The sequence below is a fragment of the Petaurus breviceps genome, unplaced genomic scaffold (assembly GCF_028583685.1).
Source record: "Petaurus breviceps papuanus isolate PSGF00001 unplaced genomic scaffold, PetGlider_PUasm1.0 470, whole genome shotgun sequence".
Taxonomy (NCBI): Eukaryota; Metazoa; Chordata; class Mammalia; order Diprotodontia; family Petauridae; genus Petaurus; species Petaurus breviceps.
The window spans coordinates 5,449,952-5,473,299 of NW_027186350.1; positions in this window are offsets into that span (position 1 = coordinate 5,449,952).

Genomic DNA, 23,348 nt, shown 5'->3' on the forward strand with positions numbered 1-23,348 from the left:
CTCAGAGAGGGCACCCATCTAATACCCCTGGCAGCTGAGAAAACCCCAGTGTTTGGGGCGAAAACTCCCATGTGTGGTGGCAGAGTCCTACTGTGGCAAAAAGCCCAAAAGTCAAGTAATTGAGTGGCAAAATGAGCAGGCAAAGGAAACAAAGCAGACAGAAGATTCCAACAATACACTCCTATTTTTGGGACAAAAAGGAGCAAAGAATGGAACAGGAGGAAAACAGTGAAGTCAGAACTCCTGCACCAAAAGCTTCAAAGGAAAATACAAGCTGGTTACAGGCCATAGATGACCTTAAGAAAGTTTTTGAAAACCAAATAAGAGAAGTGGAGGAAAAATTGGGAAGACAAATGGAAACAATGCAAGAAAATTATGAAATGAGAGTCAACAGCCTGACTGAGGAAAATAATACCTTAAAAAATAGACTGACTCAAATGGCAAAGGAGGCCCAAAAAGGCAACGAGGAGAAGAATGCCTTAAAAAGCTGAATTTGCCTGATGGAAAAAGAATCTCAAAAACTCAATGAGGAGAATCATTGCTTCAGAATTAGATTGGAGCAAATGGAAACTAATGACTTTATGAGAAATCAAGATGCCGTTAAACAGATCCAAACAAATTAAAGAATAGAAGGCAATGTGAAATATCTCATGGGAAAAACCACTGACCTGGAAAATAGATCCAGGAGAGATAATTTAAAAATTATTGGACTTCCTGAAAGCCATGATCAAAGTAAGAACCTAGAAATCATCCTCCAGGAAGTTCTCAAAGAAAACTGCCCTGATGTTTTAGTATCAGAGGGCAAAATAGAGGTTGAAGAATCCACCGATCGCCTCCTGACAAAGATCCCCAAAAGAAAACTCCTAGGAATATTATAGCCAGGTTCCAGAATTCCCAAATTAAGGAGAGAATTTTACAAGCAGTCATGAAGAAAAAATTTGAATATTGTGGAAACACAATCAGGATAACCCAGGATCTGGCAGCTTCTACACTGAGGGATTGAAGGGCATGGAATATGATATTCTGGAGGGCAAAGGAGCTGGGATTAAAACCAAGAGTCACCTACCCAGCAAAACTGAGTATCATGTTTCAGGGGAAAATATGGTCATTCATTGGAATAGAGGACTTTCAAGCATTCTTGCTGAAAAAACCAGAGTTGAATAGAAAATTTGACATTCAGATACAAGAAGGAAGAGAATCATGAGAAGGTAAACAGGGAAAAGGAATCATAAGGAACTTATTGAAGTTGAACTATTAACATTCCTACATGGAAAAACAATAATTGTAACCTATGAAATTTTTCTCAGTAGTTGAAGGGAATAGAAATATATATATTTGTCTATATATGAGGGTATATGGGCATATGAATGCATGTGTGAATGTGTGTACTGTGTTTCCCCGATAATAAGACACTGTCTTATTAAATTTTTTGGACAGAAAATCACCAGAGGGCTTATTTTCAGGGGAGGGCTTATTTTAATGAACATTGACAGCAATTTTAATAAACAGGTAAATGTGAACAAAAAAATGTACCTTTATTCAATAAGCAAATCACTGGGGAAGAACAGGATGACGCGCTCACTGCTGCAGCTTTGATTGAATGCAGCTCGGAGCGCGGCATGCATTTCAGGGGGGGGATGGGACGGTGCATACAGAGGGTACCGTAATGTAGCATGTAGTGCAGGGGATCACCTTCACTACAGTAGCAATCTCAATAGGGCTTGTTTTCGGGGGAGGGCTTATTTTAGAGGAATCTTACACAGTAAGGGCAGGGCTTATTTTCGGGATAGGTCTTATTATTGGGGAAACACGGTATATATGTTTACAGGTATATATAGATAGAGGGCACAGGAACAATTTAACAGGAAGGAATGATACTTAAAAAGTGAAATTAAGAGGTGAGAGGAATATAATGAGAGGAGATGGGGAGAGACAGATTGGGGTAAACTATCTCATATAGAAGATGCAAGGGAAAATGGTTACAATGGAGGGGAAGAATAGGAAGGCAAAAGGGAATGGGTCAACATTATTCCCATTGAATTTATCTTGAGGAGGGAGTGAAATATACACTAACTAGGATATCTCACCCTCCAGGAGAATAGGGGGGGGAAGGGGATGAGAGGGGGTATGATAGAAGGGAGGGTAGGCTGAGGGGGGAGGGAAGTTGGAAGCACTCACTTTTGAAAATAGGATCAGGGTAGAGAATGCAATGGGTGGGAGGTGGAATGGGAGAGAGGGAAATATAGTCAGTCTTTTACAATGTATCTACTATGTTATTGTTTTGCATTAGTCATACATGTACAACCTATACTGAACTGCGTATCTTCCCAGTGGGGGTGAGTGACAAGGAAGGAAGGGAATGAATCTGAAACTGAAAGTTTTAAAATCAAATATTCAAATATATATGTGTGTGTATGTATATATATATACACACTATTATTAATACCATCTTACATGTACTTGGGAAATAAGATATATAGCCACTGAGGCATAGAGATCCACTGGAAAAGTAGAAAGGGGTATGGGAGAAAATATGGGAGAGAGGAGATTGGAGCAGGGGATATCCTGTGGAACTACTATTTTGGGGCGGTGGGTGGGGGGAAAATGTAGAGAAAATTTGTGGCTCAGGATCTGGCGGAAACAAATGATATGAATCAGAAGTTAATAAAGCATTAAAAAAAAAATAAAAAAATGACCTGGAAAATAAATCCAGGGGAACTCATTTCAAGATTATTGGACTATCTGAAAGCCATGATAAAAAAAAGACCCTAGACTTGATCTTTCAAGAAATTATCAAGGAGTTACAGCATATAGAGATAAAAGGAACTTGGATTAAAACCAAGAATCACCTACCCAGCCAAACTGAGTATATTACCTCAGGGGAAGAAATTCAGTGAAATAGAGGACTTTCTATCATTCTTGATGAAAAGACCAGAGCTAAACAGAAAATTTTCTTTCTCATAAAAGATTCAAGAGAAGTATGAAAAGGTTAACTGGAAAGAGAAATCATAAGGGACTATTATGTAATGTAATTACATATCATAAGGGACTATTATGTAATGTTATGACATGCACAAGCAGCTTTCCAGAAGAATGCTACTGTGAACAGCTTTTAAGATTCTGATTACACAGTATAGTGATCACTCTATTTATTCCATAACAAATCAAAGCAAAACTTTCACAGAGAATCGAGGTACAGCCTTCACAAGATTACAACTTACCACAGAAAATCACAATATAACATTCACAACATAGTATCAAAGTAAAATAGTCACTCTTAAGTTAACTCAATCAGTCACTTATCAGTAGTATTAAAGTACACAGTCAAAGTCTTCCACTCTTGGGGCAAAGTCTTGATTAACTCAATCAGTCACTTATTCAGCCATCAATTACTAAGTATCATACACAAAACCCTCCACCCCTTAGGTCACTAATAAACTATAATTCCATAAGTACTCAGTACCCAAGGAGAGGTCTTTTCGTCTTGACTTGGGGCCTGTTCTCAGATTCCCTGGATCCCCTTCCATGGTCCCAGATTCTACCTGGATTCACCAGACTGTCACCTGGGTTCCCTGGCAGACAGCTCCCAGTTCCTTGTCCAGCTCTCTGGGTAGGTCCTTCTCCACACTGAAGTTCACAGGGTCTGGTCCATGTCAGCTCCTTCACAATTTCTGCTCCAGGGAATTCAAGGCTCAACCAAGCCACAAACAAACAAAGTCTTAGCATCCCAGTCATGCTTCAGTCACCTGGGCTCCTGGTGGCTGGCTCCTGGGATCCTGTTCAGAAGAAGCTCCACCACCACAAGCTCCCAGGAAATTCTGGCTTAGTTCTCCATTCTCTTTTCTGTAGCTGCTCTGCCTCCAGATTCTTGTCCCAAGAAATTCTGACTGTGCCTCTCTAGGGTTTTTCTTCTATACACAGCATTAGCTACTTCCTGTCTCAACTACCCCCTTCCTTTTACGTCAGTAACATGAGACAGGAGTTCATACCCTCTGTTTCCCCAACAGAGGCTTGATCAGTTACCAAGTGCTAAGTACCTGCTATTTTTGCCAACACAAAAGGGATCTTCAAATTCAAAATTACATTACCTTATATTATACCATAAGGTATATATTATAATAATATATATTTTATATATTTATTATATATAATATATTATAAATATTATGTATTTATAATATATTATATATATATACACTATATATTATATATAGTATAGAATAAAAACTCAAGGATAATTCAAACCTATGATTGTGGGTAACTAGAAGAATGGTGTTAAACTCAACAGAATTCATCTCCTATATCCCAGGTAGTTTCTTGCCCGCTCTCTTTTCCCAAATCCCTGATCCCATCTAGTTGAAGTAGAAATGGGGGGATTTTTTGCCCTTCTTCACTTCTCTTGTTGCTTGTGTAATCTGGGAGAAAATCAATTGACTGCTGACAGGATTATTCTCTGTGGATTTGTGCTTTGTTACCTCTAATTAAGCCTTAATGGGAGAAGGAAATCAATAGAAAAAATAATGAAAAGCTCAGAGAGAGGGGACTTTCTTCCTTCTGTGGTTAGAGAGATGACCATAGCATAGGTCCACCCTTTGGTTAATCAGTTCACAAGTATTTATTAAGTGCCTATTGTATGTCAGATACTGGGGATAAAAAAAAGATAAAAAACATAACCTACTCTCAAAGAGTTCAGTTTAAGGGAGGACACAACATGAAAATAATTATAGAGAAATAAAAGGTGTGTGTGTGTGTGTGTGTGTGTGTGTCTGTGTTTTTGTGTGTGTGAATTATATGATAAAATTATGGATAGTCTCAGAGGGGAGGCACTGAGATTAAGAGGACCTGGGAAAGGCTTTTTTTTCCCCAGAAGGTGAGACTTTACCTGAGTTTTAAAGGAAGCCAGGAAAGTCAGGAGGTAAGGAGAAAGAATTGCAAGCATGAGAAATAGCCAGAGAAAATACTCAATGTCTGGAGATGGAGTATCCTGTGCATACAATAGCAAGGGGGTTAGTGTCACTGGATTGTAAAGTATATGGGAAAGAGAGAGGTGTAAGAACTCTGTAGAGGCAGGAGAGGGATAGATTCTTAAGGGTTTTATAAACTAAACACAGGATTTTGTATTTGATCCCAGAGGTGATAGGGTACCATTGGAGTTTACGTTGAATGGGAAGTTGTTATATGGTCAGACTGGAATTTTAGGAAGATCAATTTGACAGCTGCATGGAAAATGGCCTGGAATGGGGAGAGATGAAGCAGGGAAACTAACCAGAAGACTGCTATAATAGTTCACACATTAGGTCATAAGATCCTGTTCCACCAGGGTGGTAACAGTGTCAGAAGAAAGAAGGGGGGAATATATGAGAAATGTTATAAAGGTAGGAATGACAGGATTTGACAATTGATATGAGAGGTGAAAGGGAATGAATAGTCAACAATGGCCCCTATGTTCCAAACCTGGGTGATTAAGAGCATGGTGGTACCTTCCATGGTAATAGGGAAATTAGGAAGGAGGAAAAGGGTTTACTTTTTTTTTTGAGGGGGGAAATAGAGATAATGAGTTCAGTTTTGAATATATTGAGTTTAAGATTTCCAGGACATTCAGTTCAAGATGTCTAGTAGGTAGATGGATATGTAAGACTAGATCTTAAGAGAGAGATTAAGCCTGGACAAGTAGATCTGAGAACAATCTACATAGAGATGACCAAATGGATCAGTTAAGAATTGAGATTACCAAGTGAAATAATACAGAAGAAGAAGAGAGTCTAGAGCAGAGCTTGGGGTTGGTAGGAGGAACCCACTCATTATTTGTAAGTGTGATCTGGATGAAGATCTAGCAAAGGAGATTTAGAAGGAACAGTCAAACAAGCATGGGGAGAACCAGGAGAGAGCAATGTCATGGAAGAAGACAGTCTCAAGGAGAAGAGGGTGGTTGGCAGTGTCAAAGGCTATAGAAAGGCCAAGAAGGATGACTCTTAAGAGAAAGTAATTAGACATATCATTAGTAACTGAAAAGAACAGTCTCATTTGAATGATGAGGTCAATGGTTAGTGATTTAAAGAAGGATCAAAAGCTCCCGCTGACCCAATGCCATATTGCTCATCTACCTGCCACTGTGACCAAAATTCTCACTATTGCCCTTTCTCCCTATGGAATTTCAAAAAAATGTTATAGGTTAAGGGCCAATATTATAAGGTATCAAATGGTGATTTAATTTCAATGCTTAAGAATAAAGTCAGTAAGAAAAACAGAGGTGGAGGCAAGGGAAAACTGAAATGTTGGGGAGAAAATTGGAAAAAAAATAGTTGATGGAGCAGAAAACTAAGGTTTTGCATGTATGTGTGTTTGCATAGAAGTGCTCAACCCTCCCTTGTCTGTTTCAAAGAGAGGTTTATCTGATTTTCATTCCTTCCACCCTTTCCTCCATGTTTGTACACTTCCATTACAAGTAAAAATAAAATCTCAATTACACAGCCCAGCAAGTTCCGTCCCTTCTATTTGGTTTCTACTCTAGTGAAGTCTTCCTTTTGTCCTCCCTTCTCTGCCCCTTTTCAGTCCCTCAGAACAAAATCCCTATTCTAACAGGGCATCCATCTTTCTTATTCAACTTTCTCCAATTCCTTTTGAAGACATCAAGGCTGTTGTTACTGCTCTCTCATTAGAATGTTAGCACTATTCCGTCATATAACTACTCTCAATTGCTTAAATAATTTTTTTTCTAGGTATCTCTTGGCCCTTAGGTTTGTATTTCAAAGTTCCTATTCAGGCCTAGTCTTTTAATCAGAAAATTTAGAAAATCCTCTGTTTTCTTAAAGGTCTATTTTTCCTCCTTTTGGATTATACTTAACTTTGCAGAAGGCATTATTATTAGTTGTAAGTCTATATATACCTTTTATCTCTTGGAATATCATATTCCAAAATTTCTTAATTTTAATAGAAGCTTACAGGTCTTTTGGTTTCCTGACTGTGGATGTTTGATACTAGAACTACTTTTTTTCCTGCATGATTACAGTATTGTTTTCTCTCTTGAGGGAGCTCTGAATTTTGACCATGGCATTCCTTGAACTTTTCCTTTTAAGATTCCTTTCAAGAGGTAATGAGTCATTTTTTTTTCTATATTCACTTTGTCTTCTGGTTCTAATAGGTCTGGATTGTTCTCATTTGTAATTTTTTGAAATATAGCATCCAGACCTTTTTTTTTTATCATGGTTGTCACATAATCCAATGATAACTTAAATTTTCCCTCAGCTGTTTTCCAGAGCATTTGTCTTTTTGTATCAGATATCTTACATGTTTGTCCATTTCTTTTAGTTGCTTTTGTTCTAAGATTTTTGTATCTCATGATGTCATTGATTTCTATTTGTTCTATTCTAGTTTTCAATGAGTCTGTTAATGGGATAAAATTTACCATTTGAGCTATTTGTCTCCTTTTAGTTCTTTCCTCAAGAGGTTTTATTCTATTAAAATTCATTTCTTCTAGGTATTTATATGGCCCTTGTGATGATTAACTTTTTTCCTTATGAGTCTTGCCTTGCAGTTGTACTCACTCTTTCTTTTGGGAGAGCTTGATAATTAAGATGATTTTTATCCTTGTCAGTGTTTTCTTTGATTTTGTAATCTCTCCAGTTTCAGTTGCTGGACTGGGGCTTGTTGCAGGATGAGGCTCTGCTCCCTACAGCACTTTGGGGTGCAGTTGTCTATCCTGTTTAGTCTGGCTTTATATCTTGTGGGTTCCTACACTGAAGCACTATGGGCAGATCTTCAGGTCCCTCTCTGGCATCTCAGAAGAATTTTAGGAACTCCTGAACCTCTGATTCTTGAGTGTCCAGGTCTAAGCACTGTGCTGCTTAATGCTTTTCTTTGGCACTTCCTAGGTCACCATTCAATGACTTTCTGATCACCACAGGACTTTTTTTTTCTTTTTAAAGCAATCAGGGTTAAGTAACTTGCTCAAGGTCACATGGCCAGTTATTTCTGGGTGTGGTGCTAAGTATCTGAGCCCGGATTTGATCCCCAGGTCATCCCGACACTGGAGCCGGTGCTCTTACTCACTGTGCTACCTGGCCGCCCCATCACCACAGGACTTTTTTTGAGATGAATCTCAGTCTTGCTATCTCTAGATACAGATCTTTGTGGGTTGCAATGTCTCAGCCTTTGGTTGTGCTTTGTGTTGGGGTGGGCTTTGCTAGCATCTGCCTTTCCTATTCCTCTCAGGCTTCTGGCTGACCTCTTATGCAGCTCCAGGATGGATGAGGTCACTTACTGTTGGGTTCTTGTTTGATTTCTTGATCATTGTTTGGTCTGTTAAGACCATCAGAGTTTGCTTAAGTGGAAACAGAGTGGTTTGGGTGGCCATATTGACTATAAATTCCTACTAACAATATTGGTGATAACACTTTTTTCACCCTTAGTTCTAAACCTCCAAATACAAATCCTTTTAGGGGATATGAAGGAAGGTGATGCATTTGGGTTTTGCTTCTATTTTTTTATTGTCATGCAAGTATCATCAACCTATCTACTTAGGTATCTAAGTATCTATCTACTTAAAGTGCATTTGCTCCTAAATATTGATAAACAAGTAGAAGTCTGTTGCTTTTTTCTAAATCTATGAATTAGCTTCTTGAAACCAGTAACATGTTACAGTTTTCAAAGTACATTATTCACAAACCCTATGAATTAGAACAAAAATCAATGTTTCCATTTTATAGATGAGGAAATTAAGGTTTAGAAAATTTACATGACTTTCTGAAGGTCACAAGTTAGTTAATAACAACTACTTCTGAGTAAAAAAAAAAATTCTTAGACCAGTTGAGACATATGCTTGGTTTCAGTGAAGAATATATGGCAGAATCATAGGATTTTAGAGCAGGAAGAGCTCTCAAAGATTAGAAAATCCAAATCTTGGGGGTGGCTAGGTGGCACAGTGAATAGAGCATGGGCCCTGGAGTGAGGAGGACCTGAGTTCAAATCCAGCCTTAGATACTTAACACAAAAACTAGTGACTTGGGCAAGTCAGTTAACCCCAATTGCCCTACCCACCCCCTTCCAAAAAAAATAATTCATATCTCCCATTTTACAAATAGAGACAGTGATTTTTTGAAAAACTGACCACTTTTTACCAAAAATCACACATGAGAGTAGAAAGTGCTATGATTTGGAATAACCATTCTGGAAAGCAACTTAGACCTATACCCCAAAGTCAATAAACATGTTATTTGATCTAGTGACATGATACTAGGTACTAGAAAGACCAAAAGTAGAAGGAAAAGACTCATATGTAAAAAAATTATTTAAAGCAACTTTTTTTTTAATCATGGTGGTCAGTCAGTCAATAATAATTTTTTAAGTGCTGATTCTGAGCCAGGCACTATATAAAGCACTGGTGATATAAATATAAGTAAAAATAGAGGTAGTCCTTGCTTTCAAGGAACTTATATTCTAATGGGGGGAAGACAAAATGATAAAAAGGAAACCAAAAAGTGGGGAAGGGTAATGGAAGGAAGAGAGGATATGACCACTTAGGGGTACAGTGTTGAGATACAGAAGGATGTCTGGTCATGGCCCTTTCTCAAAATTTTGGGTTCAGGAAGAATTCACTGATGGGAGAAGGGGCTCCAGGAATAGAGAGAGGAGAGAGTTGAGACATGGTGGAGGAATTGATAAGATCAAAGGAATGGAAATAAGTGGGTATCTATCAATTGGGAATAGCTGAATATGTTGTGATATATGAATATAACAGAATATTACTTTACCATAAGAAAAGATAAATATGAAGAGTTCAGAGGAACTTGGAAAAGTGTGTTTGAACTGATTTAGAATGAAATGAGTGGAACTTGAAAAATTGACATGATGCTGATGCCTAAAGTAATATAAAGGGAAACAATTGTAAAAGACTTTAGAATTCTTTTCAATGGGATGAACAATTGTGACTTCAGAAGATTGGTGATGAAGCATAGCTCTGGTGTTTTGGTAGAAAGTTGGTGAACTAGAGGTTGATAATTGGTATATTTTCTGTTGTAGTCAATGTGCTGATTTCTTTTGACTGACATTTACACACACACACATATATGTGTATATCTATATCTATATATGAAAGGGTCTCTATTTGTGAATCAGGGAGTTGTTAGCTCAAAGTAGAAAAGATAGAAAGATGGAGGAAAATAAAAGCATCATCAATAAAACAAAATACACAAAGAAAAAGATCCTTAGAAGGGGGTATAAATAGGACAGTATTTTTAAAAATTTAATATACATTAAAAATAATACTGTGTAATATGAGTGTATGGTTTCCCATGGAGTTCTCTCTTTTGTTATTCTTTGTATATCGTAAAGTTTGTGTGAGTTGATAATTACTGGTAAGTTAATTAAAAAAATATTTTTTGGGACATATAATGGAATTGTATTTCCAGTCTTTGACCTCCTTTGGGTACATACCCAGGAGAGTATTGGTTCAGAGGATATGAATTTATAACTTTGCTTTGTTATGATACTTTCTTTGAAAGTGATCTAGAGAATTTAAGGATGGCTGTATTCCATTAGACTGGCCTAAGTAGACTAGAATGTTAAACATTCATTAACACTAGACATGTTTTGCTGACTAAGCAGCACTGGGGGCTCAATTGACATCTCCTTCAGCCTGTATTTTCAGTGTCTCCATCTTTCCCCCTGTTGATGATATGCTCTCTCTTTGTTCCATTCCATTGCCTCTCCCAATCTCATAGCTGAAACTGCTTTCACAAGACAAAAACTGCCAGAGCTCATTATAATTGCACACGAATTTTGCTATATTGCAACTTGAATATTTTGAATTGACCTCTGAAAGGTAAAAAGAATTAAAAGAATAATTTCTTCCATTCTGCCCACTCCTTTTTATGATTGAGGGTAACAATTTTTACACTGCATATATCTATTTTTATGCCTCCCTCCCCACACCCTCTGCCCCTATTTAAACCTGAAATATTAATGACATTCAGCATTTGTTAGCAAAAGTTCTGGCTCAGCTTCAGAGCAGGTGGAATGTAAATTCATTAGATTCCTGAGAGTGTAGAGGCAGTGAGAGGCAAGGACTAATGATAACTATCATTTACTGTATATGGGGCTTTAAGGATTGCAAAGCACTTTTCATATATTATCTCATTTGATCTTCATAGCTACTCTGTGAGGTACCATAAGTACTATTATTATCCCCCATAAGATATATGTGTGTGGGTTGTCTAAATACACAGACACAGCTCACAGGTGGCATGGGTAGATATGATCTGAGGTTTGGCCCACATTTGCAGAAAGTAGGAGAAAGCCCATGCCTGTAACACCAGCACAAAAGCTAGGAAAAGGGCAAGCAAGATCTGGATCAGTCAAGACTGAGCAAGTTTTCCTCTAGCTCCCAAGAGTGGTATTCAGCAAGAATTATGCCTTTGCCCAACCCCTTAAATATCTTTGGTATAGAGGTATGAGTCTGGCTTCAGAAGGAAAGCTGCTTCTCCATTTTCTCTTATGGGGATAAATAGCCTTTAGCCTTAACTTGACAAATTGGCACCTCATCAACAAACATTATGGGTAGCAAGGTAGTACAGCGGATATAGTGCTAGACCTGGAGTCAGAAAGATCTGAGTTCAAATTTGACACTTATTAACTGTGTGACACTGGGCCAATCACGTAACCCTGTTTGCTTCAGTTTTCTCATCAGTAAAAGCAACCGAAGGAAATGTCAAATCACTCCAGTATCTTTGCCAAGAAAACCCCAAATGTGGTCATGAAGAGTCAGACATGACTGAACACCATTACCAACACCAAACATTAGTTACACGAAAGACTATCACAAGTAACAAATAGTGCATAAATCCATTTGTCTGAGGAAAGAGCAAACAGAAACTGAGGACTTTATACAGATTAGAATATATTAAGTAACACACTAGAATAAATTATCTCTTCAACTAAGAGAGAGAGAAGAATTCAGGTTATTAAACAGGGAGAGGAGAAAAATAATCTCTTCCAAGAGAAGTTCTCTCTCAGCAATGTCTTGAATTGTTGGCATTGAAATCAATAGCCAATAAACATTTATTAAGTTCCAGGCACTCTGCTAACTGCTGGAGATACAAATGTGAAAAAAAAGTATAGTCATTGTCCTTAAGGACCTTGAGATATAATAGGGGAAGAAAATACACAAAAGGGAGCTGAAAAGATGGGGTAGGGGGAGGTACCTTACTTAAGTCCTGGTAGAGAAGTCTGAGACATCACAAAGTAGTAAAGCTAGGTGAGAACTGAAGAGATGGTTGAGCTGAGCTCCATCCTTAAATGGAGGTTTGGAGTTCATGGCCCCAGCATCCAACCAGAGAGACAGAGGGTAGTGATGAGGAAGGGTACCAAGGCCAAAGATCTTACAGACTGATGAGGTTATTTCAATAATGATCTTCCTGGGGCATGGTGGAGAGGTCAGGAACATTACCATATGTCTCTACAGATTGGAGTGCTGCAGTCCACAGTTCAAAGTCTTTCTCCACCCTCATTCCCAGGAAGTATTTTCACCACATTTCTCTCCCCAAAGTCTCTGGAGCTAACTGAAGAAAGTCCTTCATGCAATTATTAAGCATTGAACTCAGCATTCTCACAGATCATCAGGAGTCACATTTCCCACAACATATATAGCAACATGCAAAACCATCCCACATTTGGGTAGAAGTGGGGGTTGCACTCCTACTGAAAATTCACAGACTGAGGCTCAGAGAGGCTAAGTGACTTGCCTGTGATCACTCAGCAGCTAACTGCAGGTCAGGAGATCTTTCCTTTGCACCATTTTCTACCCATCTGGGAGACAGCTGGAATGAGAAGAGAATTTTTGTCTTCAAAACCTTTCTCTGACCCTTGCTTTGGGATCATGAAGAAATTATTTCACCTCTTAGAATATCTATCTCTAAGTCTGTAAAATGGGGATGATTATATGACATACTTAAAAAGATTGTTGGAAATAGCAAGTAAGTTAATGTCTTTGACATACATGTTAGCCACCATCAAAACAATTATCTCATTTCTTTGCCTTTTTTAATGCAGTTCAGATATAGTTCTAAAATAACTATCCTGCTATTATTCTTTTACATTTAATATTCTGTGAACTGTTACAAGATTGGATAAATGGCTTTCTTTTTAACTGAATAAAACTATAATAGGAATGTAAGTTTATCTTCCTTTAGACTCACCAGTATCTTTAGGAAAAATACCAGATAGGGGGAAGAGAAGGGAATAAACATTTATATAGTGCCTATTATGTTAGGCACTGAACTAAGTGCTTAGTCTCTATTTTTCTATGGCATGATTTAATAATTTATACTGATAAATACTAAATACCATTTTGACAGTATTGGAGAAAATTTCTATGAGATGAGGTGGCTATTTAATGCAATTTTAGGTGGAGTTACGTTTTTTGATGTAAACTTTGTACCAATTCCATGTTTTAATATGACTTCTTTTTTGATGTTAATGCTATACTCATTCCTATCCAGGAGTAATGATAATGAGGTTAAGGTTAGGCAAAGCCATAGTTGATGTAAAGCCTTGCTCTGGGAAGAACTATATTTTATATCAATTGCTCTCGACATTATTATATTGGTGACCTGTTTTAATCAGAGAAGAGATTTTCACATTAATGTCAAATACGCTAGTATATTCAATTCAATTTTAATATATTCTCACTATGCTTGAATCCATTTTAAAATAATATTTAGTATATGATAGTCATGAATGCAGAACTGAGTTAACAGCTCAGCAGTAATCAAAAGTAGTATAAATGTTACGGTGTTTTCAGGAGGCTTGTTCAATAATCATCAAAATGATAATTAGTTTCTCTATGTACTCTGGATATATGTTAACATCTTTTTTGTTCATATATATGTATATTTGTGTATATATTATATATGACATACATATAATATATAGAGACATGAACATATACATATATATATATATATACATACATACACATATATTTATATCTCTATATGGCAGCTTGGTGATGCAGTGGTTAGAATGCAGGACCTAGAGTGAGGAAGACCTGAGTTCAAATCCAGCCTCAGACACTTACTAGTTAGGTGGCCCTGGTTAAATCATTTAACTCTATTTGCCTCAATTTCCTCATATGTAAAATGAACTGGAGAAGGAAATGGAAAACCACTTTAGTTTCTTTGCCAAAAAAACCCCCAATGGGGTCACAAAGTGTTGGAAATGACAGAAATGACTGAACAACTGTATATTTATAAATATGTATATATACATATAGAATTATATAGTTAATATCTATATATAATATGTAAATATATGTGTGTATACACACATAATTTGAAGTGGTTACTTTGACAATTTTTTGGTAATAAATAATATAAATTGTTTCCCTGTTCATAGATATGACAATTTTTCCCATTCTCCCCTAATTGGCTTATGATATCACCCTTTATGTCTAAATTATGTATCCATTTTGATCTTATCTTGGTATACTTTGTGAGATATTGGTCTATGTCTAGTTTCTGTTAAACTTATTTCCAGGTTTCCCACCAGTATTTTTTGTCAGATAGTGAGTTCTTGCCCAATATCTGAGATCTTTGGATTTATCAAACACTAGTTTTATGTGTACATTTGCTTCTGTATATTGTGCACATAGTTTATCTAGGTACACTGATCACTGATCAACCACTTTATTTCTTACCCAGTGTCAAAAAGTTTTTTAAAATTACCACTTATAATCCAGTTTGAGATCTCATACTATAAGAGTTCCTTCCTTCACATTTTGCTTTCATTAATTCCCATGATATTCTTCAGCTTTTGTGATTCCAGATGAATTTTATTATGATTTTTTCTAGATCTGTAAAGGAAATCATTGGTAGTTTGATTCATATAACACTGAATAAATAAATTATTTGAGGTAGTATTGTCATTTTTATCATATTGGCTTGGCCTACCCATGAAGACTTCATATTTCTCCATGTTTTAGATTTGTCTTTTTATTAAGAGTGTTTTGGAATTGTGTTCATATAATTCCCTGTGTTTCTTGGCAGAGAGACTTCCAAGTATTTTATAATGTCTGCAGTTATTTTAAATGAAATTTCTCTTTCTGTCTCCTCTTGTTTTTTGTTGGTGATATGTAGAAATGCCAATAATTTTTTATTTATGTTTTGGTTAATTGGGCTTATTTTATATGCTAAAACTTTGTAGGGGTGACTGGGTTAATTTTTTTTTTTAAGCAACCAGGGTTAAGTAACTTGCTCAAGGTTACACAGTCAGTTATTTTTGGGTGTGGTGCTGAATGTCTGAGCCCGGATTTGATCCCCAGGTCATCCTGACTCTGGAGCCAGTGCTTTTACTTGCTGAGCCACCTGCCCGGCCCTAAGCAATTGGGGTTAAGTAACTTGCTCAAGGTTACACGGCCAGGTGTTTCTGAGTGGGTGCTAAGTGTCTAAGCCTGGGATTCGATCCCCAGGTCATCCTGACACTGGAGCCAGTGCTTTTACTCACTGTACTACCTGGCCGCCCCAGTGAGTAGGTTAATTTTATATCATGAATCTTTACTAAAGTTAATTTTTTTGACTAGTTTTTTTAAGCATACATCAGAACATCTGAAAAAAAAGTGATAGTTTTGTTTCTTCATTGCTTATGCTTATTCTTCCAATTGTTTTTTTCCCTTGTATTATTACTATAGCTAGCATCTCTTGTACAATATTGCATAATAATGGTGATTATGGGCATCTTTGATTCATTCCTTATCTGAAAAATACTTCCAGTTAATTCCTATTACAAAGAATTTTTACTCTTGGTTTTAGATTGATACTACTTATCATTTTAAGAAATGTTCAATTTATTCCTATGCTTTCTACTGTTTTTAATAGAAATGAATGTTGTATTTTGTCAAAACCTTTTTCTGTATCTATATAACAATATTATTTTTATTGATATGACCAATTATACTCGTACTTTTTCTAATATTGAACCAGCCTTTCATTCCTGGCATAAATCCCACTTGGTTATTTTGTGTGATCTTTGTGATAAATTGCTTTAATCTCCTTGCTAGTATTTTATTTTAAAATTTTGCATCAATATACTTTAGAGAAATTTGTCAATAGTTTTTGTTCTATGTTTCTGGTCTCCATGGTTTAAATATCAAAATCATATTTGTGTCACAGGAGGAATCTAGTGGGACTCGACTTATTTTTTTCCCAAATAGCTTATACAATAATGGAATTAATTTTTCTTCAAATATTTGGTAAAACTCACTTAGAAATCTATCTGGTTCTATGTTTTTTGTTTCTTTGGTAGATCAGTTACAACTTTTTCAATATTTTTTTGAAGTAAGGGTTATTTAAGTATTTGGTTTCCTCTTCTGTTAATCTGTACAATTTACATTTTAAATAAATATGCATCTATTTCATTTAGATTGCCAGTTTTATTGGCATATAATTAGACAAAATAGCTCTTAATAATTACCTTAATTTGTTCTTCATTAACAATCATGCTTTTTCATTTTTGTCAATAGTAATTTGGGTTTCCACCTACATTTTTCTAAATCAAATTATCCAATGGTTCATCTATTTTTCATAAAACCACTTCCTATTTTTATGTATTAGTTAATTTTTTTTTACTTTAAATTTTAATAATCTCTCCTTTGATTTTTATGAAGTTCATTTTGGTGTTTAATTGGAGATTTTTAACTTATCATTTTTCTGGGTATTGTTTGTCCAATTTGTTGGTTTACTTTCTCTCTTTTATTGATAGAAGCATTTGGAAATATAATTTTTCCCTCAAATACTGCTTTGATTGCTTCACACAACTTTTGTTATGATGTCTCATTGTCATTATCTTCAATAAAATTATTGATTGTTTCTATGATTTATTCTTTGACTTACTCATTCTTTAGAATTAGATTATTTAGTTTCCAATTAAATTTTAATCTATGCTTCAAAGACCCTTTTATTCAATATAATTTTTTTATTACACTATGGTCTGGAAAAGGGTGAATTTAGCATTTCTGTTTTTCTAAATTTATTTGTGAGGCTTTCATACTTTTATATATAGTTAATTTTGTGAATATTCCATGTACTGAGGAATGATATACTCTTTTCTATTCCCATTCATTATTCTCTAAAGTTCTTATATATCTAAGTGTTAAAAATATGGATTTATCTCTATAATTTATTTCTTATTTACTTTATCATTAGATTTATCTAGGTGTGGGAGGAGTAAATTGAGGTCCTTGACTAGTATATATTTTTTTTCTTTGTATCCGCTTGTAACTCATTAACTTTTCCTTCAAGACTTTGGATGTTATGGTATTTGGTGTATATATGTTCTGTATTGAATCAATTCATTGTCTGTGGTGCCTTTTAGCAAAATGTAAATTTCCTGATTATTTTGCTTCTGTTTTTTCTAAAATCGTGATAGCTGTTGCATATCTGCCTTTTATTTTATTTTTTTTTTACTGCAGCTAAACCATAATAGATTTTACTCTAGTCCCTTATTTTAACTCTGTGTGTGCCTTTCTGTTTCAAATGTGTCTTTTGTAAACAACATATTTTTGGTGGATTCAGGTTTCTAATCTGTTTTGCTATCTGCTTCCATTTTATGAGTGAGTTCATCCCATTCACATTCTTAATTGTGAATACTAACTGTATTTCCCTCAATCCTATTCTCTTCTATTCATCTTTTTATTATGCTTTACCCTACTCAAAAGTCTATTTTGCTTCTGACCACTACCTCCCTTAATCTAATCTCCCTCTTATTCCCCTTTTCTCTTGGCCCCTGCCCCTTCTACTTTCCTGTTGAACAAGATGACTTTCTGCACCTAACTATGTGTGTATGTATGTATGTAAGTTTATGTATATATGTGTATACAAACACGTACACACAAACACACATTCTTTCTTCCTTGAAACAGTTCACATGAGAGTGGGGTTCAAGCATGCCCAACCCCCTCATCCACTTTTCTCTTCATTGTACAAATTCTTCATCGTGTGTCTCTTTTATGTGACATTATTTTTCCCACTTTCCTCTCCCAGTGTATTCTTGTTTCTCATTCTTCCATGCTTCTTTTGCAATCATCCCAATATAATAAATCTATATCCATCTCCTCTGTTTAAGTAGTCTCCTTATAATTGCACTAATACTAATAAAGTTCTTAAGGATTGCATGTAGCATCTTCCCATATTGGAATGAAAACAGTTTAATCTTATTTAGTCCCTTACGTTTTCTCACTCATGTTTACCTTTTTATGCTTCTCTTGAATCTTGTGTTTGAATGTCAAAGTTTCTATTCAGCTCTAATTTGTTCATCAGGATTGTTTGAAACTCCTCAATTTTGTTAAATGTCCATTTCATAACTATAGGATTTTATTGACTTTTGCTGGGTAGATTATTCTTTGTTGTAATCCTAGCTTCTTTGCCATCTGGAATGTCATTTTACAAGCTCTCTGTTCCTTTAAAGAGGTAGCAGCTAAATTTTATGTGATCCTGACTGTCATTCCACAATATTTGAATTCTTTCTTTTTGGCTACTTGAAATATTTTCTTTTTCTTATCTTTTCCCTTTTTTTGTGGGGGGAAAGCAGGGCAATTGGGGTTAAGTGACTTGCCCAAGGTCACACAACTAGTAAGTGCGAAGTGTCTGAGGCCAGATTTGAACTCAGGTCCTCCTGACTACAGGGCCAGTGCTCTATTCACTGTGCCGCCCAGTTGCCCCAAGTATTTGACTATTATTTTTGGGAAATTTTAACTTTTGGAATTCTTTCAGGAGATGATCAGAGAATTCCTTCATTTTCTACTTTCCAAGTATTTGGAAATTCCAAAATTCCAAGATATCTGGGTAGTTTTACTATATAGTTCCTAGAAATATAATTCTCAAGCTTTTTTATGATAGCTTTTAGATAGTCTAATAATTATTATATTATCTCTCCTTGATCTATTTTCCAGGTCAGTTATTTTTCTTGTGAGATTTTTCAAATTTCCTTAAGAGTTTTCTGCTTGACATTTGATACAAGACTTACTTTCCTTGTGTTTGACTTCTTTGACCATATAAACAACTATAAATTTTCCACATCTTTCTCCTTTATAGGTTTTCTGTCCTCTTGATCCTCAGTGTCCTAGTTGTTGGGGGGGGGGTGTTTAATTATAGAGCTGTTTTGTGTCTTTGCATGGTTTTGTCTTTTCTTTTGTCTCTTCACCTTAAACTTTTAAATTTTTTTCTTTGAATTACTGATTTTTATCAAAAATTTCTGGGAGACAGAATTGAGATGGCAGAAAGAAGCTGGAAAGTTGTCTGAGCTCTCCCCATTTTTGCTCAGAAACAACATTAAATCAAGCCTCTAAACAGATTCTGGAGTTGCAGAACCCACAACAAAGATGGAATGAAATGATTTTCTAGCTTAAGTTTACTTAGAAGGACTTCAGGAAAGCTCTGTCTAACTTGAGCAAAAGAGAAGTGCAGCTCAGCACAGAAATGTTAGGTATGGTCAGCAGGAGGCTTTTGGCCACAGCATAAATGAGCAACTAAGGCCCCTCAGTCCTAGTTCAGCAGAGTAGTAGCATAGTAAGCAAGATGTGAGGCCTCCAGCCCCAGCACAGAAAGCAAACTGCCAGCTAAGGAACCCTGGTACAATAGGCATGACTAGGCAGGGCCACTCCAGTACAGCGGGCAAGCCACCAGCACCTAAGGCCCCAGTACAGAAAGCCAGTGACCAGGTTCTTTGTCCCCAGTGCAAGAAGTTTGGCACAGTGCTCCCTGTGCCCTAAGAGCAGAATTCAATTTTAGAAGTCACAAAATAGGCTAAAAAATGAACAACAACAACAAACCAGAAAAGAACACTGGACGTAGAAAGCTACTATGATGACAGGGAAAATCAAAACACAGACTCAGAAGAGAACAACAATGTCAAAATGCCTCCAAGGAGAATAAGAATTGGTTTCAAGCCCCAAAAAGACTTCTTGGAAGAACTAAAAAAGATTTTAAAAATAAAGTAAGAGAAGTAGAAGAAAAATTGGGAAAAGAAATGAGAGTTATGTAAGAAGGGAGGCAACAGTTTGGAAAAGGAAAGACAAAATTTGACTGAAAAAAAGGATTACTTAAAAAAAATACAGTTAGTCGGGGTGGCTAGGTGGCACAGTGAATACAGCACTGGCCCTGGAGTCAGGATGACCTGAGTTTAAATCTGGCCTTAGACACTTAACACTTACTAGCTGTGTGACATTGGGCAAGTCACTTAACCCCAATTGCCCTATCTTACACCCTGCAAAAAGCAAATATATATATATATAAAATACAGTTAGTCATATGCAAAAAAAATCATTGAAGAAAACAGCTCCTTAAAAAGTTGAATTGGGGAGCGGCCAGGTAGCACAGCAAATAAGAGCACCGGCTCCAGTGTTGAGAAGACCTGGAGATCGAATCCCAGGCTCAGACACTTAGCACCCACCCAGAAACACCTGGCCGTGTAACCTTGAGCAAGTTACTTAACCCCAATTGCTTAGGGGCAGCCAGGTGGCTCAGTGAGTGGGAGTACCGGCTCCAGTGTTGGGATGACCTGGAAATTGAGTCCCGGGCTCAGACATTCAGCACCACACCCAGAAATAACTGGCCCTGCAACCTTGAGCAAGTTACTTAACCCCGATTGCTTAAAAATAAAAATAAAAAAAAAAAAAAAAATAAAAAGTTGAATTGGCCAAATGGGAAAGGGAATACAAAAGCAAGCTGAAGAAAAAAAGTCCTTAAAAATTAGAATTGGGCATGTATAAGCTAATGACTTTATGAGACATCAAGAATCAGTGAAATAAAATGAAAAGAATGAAAAAAAATGGAAGAAAACGTAAATTACCTCATAGGAAAAAAGAAAAAACTGACCTGGAAAATAGATCCAGGAGAGAAAATTTAAGAACTACTGGACTACTTGAAAGCTGTGATCCAAAAAAGGAGCCTGGATAGCATCTTTCAAGAAACTATCAAGGAAAACTGTCCTGATATCCTAGAACTGGAAGGTAAAATAGTCATTGAAAGAATCCACTGATCATCTCCTTAAAGAGATCTCAAAATGAAAACTACAAGGTATATTGTAGCTAAATTCCAAAATTATCAGGTCAAGGAGAAAATACTATGAATAGTCAGAAAGAAACACTTCAACATATTTGAAGTTCAATATATGAAGTTCATATATGAAGGAGCCACAGTTAGGATTATATAGGACATTGCAGTTTCTACATTAAAGGACAGGATGGCTTTGAATATGATATTCTGAAATGCAAATGAGCCTAGTTTACAACCAAGAATCATCTACCAAGAAAACTGAGCATAATCTTTCTTTTCTTTTTTTTTTACATTTGGTTTTATTTTATTTTTCTCTAGTTACATGTAAAAACTGTTTTAACATTCATATTCAAAACCTCGAGTTCCAAATTCTTTTTCCCTCCTCCCCATACCTCTCACTGAAAAGGCAAGCAATTTAATGCAGGTTATACATATGTATATGTTATACATATTATACATATGTATTCATGCAAAACATTCATGTTGTGAAAGAAAACATAGACAAAAATACTCAAGAAAAATAAAGAAAGCAAAAACAAAGTGTGCTAAAGTTTGCATTCAGACGCCACAAGTTCCTTCTCTGGGGATGGACAGCATTTTTCATCACAAGTCCTTCATAGTTGTTTTAAATCATTGCATTTCTGAGAATATCTAAGTCATTGAAAGCTAATCATCTTACAATATTGCTGTTACTTTGTATACACAGTATATTTCCCTTTGCTTGCCCATACAAGTCTTTCCAGGTTTTTCTGAGAGCATCCTGCTCATCATTTCTTGTAGTAAAATAGTATTCCATTGCAATCACATAGTTGTTTAGCTATACTCCAATTAATGGGCATCCCCTCAATTTCTAATTCTTTGTCCTGAGAAAAGAGCTTCTATAAATATTTTTGTACATTTAAGTCCTTTTCCTTTCTACTATTTAAAATCTCTTTTGGGATACACACTTAGTAGTGGTATTGTTAGGTAAAAGGGTGTGCATGATTTTATAGACATTAAGGCATAGTTCCAAATTGCTCTACAGAATGCATGAATCAGTTCAAAACTAAAACAATAGTACATTATCTCATTTTTCCATTATACCTTCCAATATTTATCACTCAACTTTTTGTCCTATTAGTTAATCTAAGAGGTATGAGGTAGTACCTCAGAATTGTTTTAATTTACATTTCTCCAATGCATAGTGAGTTAAGGTATTTTTTTCATATGGCTATACATAGCTTTGATTATTTTCACCTGAAAGCTGATCATATTTAATCACTTATCAATTGGGGAATGCTTCTTATATTAAAAAATTTGACTCAGTTCTCTATATGTTTGAGAAATGAAGGCTTTATCAGAGAAACTTGCTTCAAAATTTTTTTTCACAGTTACTAATTGTAATTGTGTTTTTTCCATCCTATGCCTCTCCATTTATTCTATTCTCTTTCTCCTTTTGCCCTGTCTCTCCTCAAAAGTGTTTTGCTTCTGACTTTCTCCTCCCCCAGTCTGCCCTCCCTGTTATCACCCCTCCCCTTATTTTCTTATCCCCTTTACCTCCTGTAGGGTAGTATAGATTTCTATACCCAATTGAATTTGTATGCTATTCCCTCTTTTGAATCAATTCTGATAAGAGCAAGGTTCACTCATTCACCTTCACTGCCCTTCTTCCCCTCCACTATAAAGCTTTTTCTTACCTCTTTTACATCTACCTTTCTTTTTTCCAGAACATTCCTCCCTCATCCTTAATTTTTTTTAGATATCATCTCTTTATATTCAACACTCATATGTGCCTTGTGTCTATATATACTCCTTCTAACAACCCTAATAATGAGAAAGGTCTTATGAATTACAAGTATTATCTTCCTAGGTAGGAATGTAAACAGTTTAACCTTATTAAATCCTTTATGATTTTGCTTTCTGTTTTTTCATGTTTCTTTTGAGTCGAGTATTTGAAAGTCAAGTTTTCTATTCAGTTCTTGTCTTTTCATCAAGAATACTTGAAAGTTCTCTACCTCACTGAATGTCTATTTTTTTTCCCCTGAAGATTATACTGTTTTGCTGTGTAGGTGGTTCTTGGTTGTAATCCTAACTCCTTTGCCCTCTGAATATCATATAAATCCTCTGATCCTCTAATGTAGAAGCAGCTAAACCGTGTGTTCTCCTAACTGAGGCTCCATCATATCTGAATTGTTTCTTTATGGCTGTTTGCAATATTTTCTCCTTGACCTGGGAACTCTGAAATTTGGTTAGCATATTCCTGGCAGTTTTCATTTTGGGATCTCTCTCTCTCTCTCTCTCTCTCTCTCTCTCTCTCTCTCTCTCTCT